The 5,283-nt window shown below is 31.4% G+C and overlaps 1 pseudogene; it reads left to right on the plus strand.

The window, feature by feature from the left end:
* Positions 1 to 1,324: 1,324 nt before the first annotated feature.
* Positions 1,325 to 4,187, plus strand: LOC121203461 (tRNA-specific adenosine deaminase TAD1-like; annotated as a pseudogene).
* Positions 4,188 to 5,283: the final 1,096 nt, after the last annotated feature.

The raw sequence follows: 5,283 nt of genomic DNA on the forward strand, positions 1-5,283 counted from the left end.
TGAGTCATTTGAGCATTTCGGGTTAAGTCAATTCAAGATTGGGCTCAGAAATTTCATTAATACCTCTATTTTAGTATCAATGAGAAAAAAAATATGTTAATTGATTAATTGTTGTAATAGTTAAATTGAATATTATTACAATGAGATTATAATCAGATAATGGGTGGCAAGGTCCAGCCTCCCTTAAAATGAATTTTTTTTATATGATTCATTTAAAATTTTTAAAATTTTAAATTAATAAAGATAAATTTGCACTTTGACCCCTAAAATATAAAAAATTGATTTAATCATTTAAAAATGATAAAAATATAGTCTATTAAAATGGTGAATTGTATTTTTTCTATCATAAAAATTACAATTTAATTTCGGTCCCCTTAAAATAATTTTCTGATTTCGCCCCTAATTGTAATCTACAATGAGATATATATTTGGATTTAAATGTAAGAACCAGACGACAATAAGGTGAATTATAATAAAACGAGAATAATCATTAATGACATTTTATCATACTGACATTTTTATGTTAAACTGTATGTGTAAAACTAAAATTATACCTATATTAAATTATAAATTAATAAAATAAAAAGAGTAAAATAGGTAGAAGTACCATGGAGGCCTTATATCAAGAGCTGGATTTCATTTTGACCCCTCTACTTAAAAAAAGACAAATTAGTCCTTATACGTCAGATCAAAGAGTAACTCGGCCCTTCTGCTAAAATTTTATCAATTTCTACTGTTAAAAACTAATCCCTATACGTAAGTATGAGGTACATGTGGCATGCCATGTGTCATAATTTGATTATTCTATCAGTCATGTTGGTTTTTAACAATAGAAAATGAATGGAAAAAAAAGAAAAGAAAAGAAAAGAGAATAAGATGCTCTTTGATCTAATGTACAAATACTAATTTGCCTATTTTTTGAGTAGAGGAGACAAACGTAGGGGCCTTCATGATATTTTTACCGAATAAAATATTATTTTGTATTATTTATTATTTATGTGATTACTTATTTTTAATCCATCATATTAATTACGATAATAGATTATGTTTTTGTATGTTTGTCAAAGTCAACAAAATTTAGCATGTCATTCTGTCCCATTAACAATTTAGCATAAAATGCTAACTAATTTTAAAAACAAGAGCTTTCGTGAATAAAATTTAAAGGCCAGGGCTAATTTGGTTATGAAAAAAGGATGTACATGAACAAAGTGTAGAAGTTAAAGGATTTGTTTAGTATATTATCCTTTTCTTAAATTAACGAAGAACACGAAGGTTTAGGGCAAGCCCAACAACGAACTGTGTAGCTCGAAGAATCCCCCATTCGCCAACCACCAGCCCACCCAGCCCGAGTCCAGTCAAAGTGGAAAGCTTCACAGTTCACAGTCTCTCCTTTTCAGTTTTCACCTTTCACCTTCCTTCCTTGCTTGACTTACTGCCATGGAGGAATCTCAATTGGAACTTGACGAGAAACAATGGGGACCCATGGTTGCAGACAAAGTGTTTTCACTCTACAAATCACTTCCCAAGAAAGGGAAGCCTCAAGGACGTGAAGTCACCGTTTTATCCGCTTTTCTTCTCTCATCTCCCTCTCAAGGTTCAATCAATTTGTTGAAGATGGTGCTTCCATGGAAATACTGAATTAATTTACTTACTTTTTATTCTTTTTTGCAGTTCAGATACGGAAGTGATTGCATTAGGCACGGGAACAAAATGTATAGGCCGCTCAAATTAACCCATAGTGGTAACATTGTCAATGATTCCCATGCTGAAATTATTGCTCGCAGAGCTTTATTAAGGTTCCCCCCTTTTTTTTTTTGCTAAAATGGGTTTTAGGGATTTTTATAAAATTAAGTTTTAGGGTTTCTAAGATTTTATATATTTTCCCCTTTTGTGATTGAGCCAGGTTCTTCTATGCAGAGATTCAATGTCTTAATGACAACAATGGTTTTCAAAACTCGATTTTCGAATCGGAATTGGATGGTTCCGGCGGAATAAAGTATAAAATCCGAGCAGGGTGGAAATTACATTTGTACATATCTCAATTACCATGTAATTCCTTAATGGTTTTCTTTTTTTTTTTTAGTTTTCAATTTCTTTTTTGAGAATGCATTTTAAGTTTCTATGCCTCTATGTTGTGTTTAATAGGTGGGGATGCTTCACTTTGTCTGGTACCGTCTTCTATCGGTGAGCATGGTCGGTTTGTATTTAAGATTTCTGTGAAATGGTTATACCATACGTTAGTTTTGATAGTAATATGTATGATCCTCGTGCCTTTGATTGAATCGGTACCACCGTTTTCAGAAGGTTGTTCAGAACTAATTGGATTGGTTCAAAGGAAGCCTGGTCGAGGTGATACAACATTGTCAGTTAGCTGTTCTGATAAGATAGCTCGTTGGAATGTTGTTGGTGTTCAAGGTTCAAGGTTCATCACTTGCTATTATATACGTAGTCTTCTATCATTAGCATGCTACATGCTTTGTTTCTACTATCATCAATACTGAAACATGGATAACTGTGCGGCATATATGTTTTCCTTTTTATGATTTTACATTTTGTGTCTCGTCTTAGGGGCTCTCCTTTCATACTTTCTTCGACCTGTTTACCTGCATTCTGTTACTGTCGGAAGATCTCCTTATGTTTCCGAGGATGTTTGCTTGGTGAAACAATTGAAAAGATCCTTGTTCGAGCGGGTTACACCATTGTCAAATGAGCTTATAAAACCTTTTGAAGTTAACAAGGTTTGTGAAGTTTACAGTTTCTGAATCCTATATATAGGACAGGGGGGTTTTGATACTTTAATGCTGTGTGAGCAGCCGATATTTTCTGCGGCACCGGTACCACCAAAGGAGTTTCAACATTCTGAGACTGCTCAAGCCACCTTAACTTGCGGGTACTCATATTGAATATACCAAAAAATAGGTGTAGGTATTGTTTTATACTTTTGCTTTTTATATTGATTTATATATTGGTTTTTAGGTATTCTGTATGCTGGAATAAATCGGGGCTGCATGAAGTTGTTCTTGGAACTACCGGACGAAAGCAAGGCACATCTTCTAAAGGGGCAGTTTATCCATCGACGGAATCATTCTTGTGCAAGTAAGTTAAAAGTATGCTAATGGAACCAAAACATGTCATTAACGTGTTCTTATAAAAACATTTTTCCTCCCTAGGAAGCGACTTTTGGAAACTTTCATATCATTGAGGCATGAATGCAAAATCAGATGCTCATCCAACGAGGTTTCTTATCGAGAACTCAAGGTAATGATTCTTGATGCTTATGGACTTACATTATTAAATTTCATTCTCGACCTTGATATATTTTTGGTCTGGTTTGCAAATATGAAGCTGGTAATAGATGCAAGAAAACATGCTTTTTTGAACCAACAGATAACTCTCGGTATAACTTGGTTGCTTGTGTACCCTTTTAATGGCTTCGATTATGAGCTGAAAACTGAGTTACTCATTAGTATGGAATGCTGATATCGGTTTACTTTCCCATTGACTTAACCTCGAACGATACAAATTATACTCCCTAGTATCCTAATTTTGGAAAAATGAATACGCGTGCATCGGTGGCATGGACTACTAGTGATTACTGGGTTTGCTTATTGCAGGACAGGGCTGAAGAATATAGCTTAGCTTCCAAACTCTTTAAGGGAAGACCTCCTTTTCGGAATTGGCTATTGAAACCTGTAAACTTGGAGAATTTCTCAATTATTCATAACGAGGTATGCAGCGTACTGCCATATACGTTTTAGTCTTTTGGAAACACTGACGAGTATTCTTTTGATATCGGCCTCCATTAATTGCCTTTTTCGATAGGGCAATTATCCCTCCGCAACTCATGTGACTTTCAAGGGTGATCGTTTGGTTGATTGCTTCAAGCTGATGTTGGGACAATAGAGTTGGATATAGAAGAGAAACACATGTCCGATCAAAGCCGTTGGATGTCTGTATTTCCATCTATGTTGTCGGATTTCTTAAAACACCCCTTTATCAGTGCATGGTGTTTTTTTAGGTGAAAGTATCTGATACATCCTTTTATTAGAGGGTTTGATTTAAATTAGTCTTTATCTATAAAATAGATCATTTAGTCCTTGTATTAGTTAAGTCAAAATTTAATAGAGTTAACATTTATGGTTTAAAATGTCATTTACTATTTAATAAGTTAATATTTTTAAAGCCTTTATGATTTTGCAAATGAAATTTTTTGTTTAATAGCATAAAATTTTGTTGATATATAAATTTATTATTAGTTAAACATGATTGATTGGTTTTTTCACATGATCTCTTTAACCATGTGATCGAATAACAATAAAAAGGTAAAAAATACAATGGAGGCTTTTGTATTTGGAGTTATAGTGCATTTTGCTTTCTTTATTCAAAAAATAAGTAAATTAGTTCTTATATATTAATTCAAAGAGCAAATTGGTTTTTCTGTTAAACATTGTATCTATTTTTATTGTTAACTGGTGTGGTTGATAGAATAACCGGATAGTGATAGTAACGTGCTACATGTACATCATGTTGATGTACAAGATTAGTTTTTAATCGTAGAAGTGGATGGAATTCTTAACAGAAGAACTGATTTTTTTATCTAACTTATGGTCTGTTTGTTTCATTGAAAATAACTTCTGGAAAATGATTTCTGGAAAATGACTTAATTTCTTGGAAAATTTAATAATTTCTCATTTTCCAAAAAATGAATTATTTTCTTGAAAAATTTAATATTTTTCGGTGTTTGATGAATCTTGTAAAATATTTTCTATTGTTTGATAGATTTCTTAAAAATATTTCATAAAAGTTGTTTTCAATGAAACAAAATACATTTGAGATTTTTTTATTGTTTAATTGAGTTTATTTTATATCTATAAATTTATATTTTACTTTATTTTTATATATTAAAAATATTTTGTTAAATTCAGGTCCATTACAATGTCATTTTTTAGTTGACTACCAAGCCAGTATTTTTTATTTAAAAATGTGACATTAACAAAATTGACAAAAAATGTGACATTTACGTCCATTACAATTGGACTTGATTTTCACATTTGAAAAGTAAAGGGAATAAATTCAAGAAAATAAAAGTACAGAGACTAAATTGCAAATTCGTGAAGAGTACGTGTAGACTTATGACATATTTTAATCTTTATACTACAAAATATTTATTATTAAAATATTAATATTGAAATTTTTCAATAACATGTGAAGAATATTATTTAAAATTATTATTTTTAAAATTTATTATTAAAATAAAATTAAAATATTAAATAATTTATTATT

This window comes from Gossypium hirsutum, chromosome A12 (genome assembly GCF_007990345.1).
Source record: "Gossypium hirsutum isolate 1008001.06 chromosome A12, Gossypium_hirsutum_v2.1, whole genome shotgun sequence".
Lineage (NCBI taxonomy): Eukaryota > Viridiplantae > Streptophyta > Magnoliopsida > Malvales > Malvaceae > Gossypium > Gossypium hirsutum.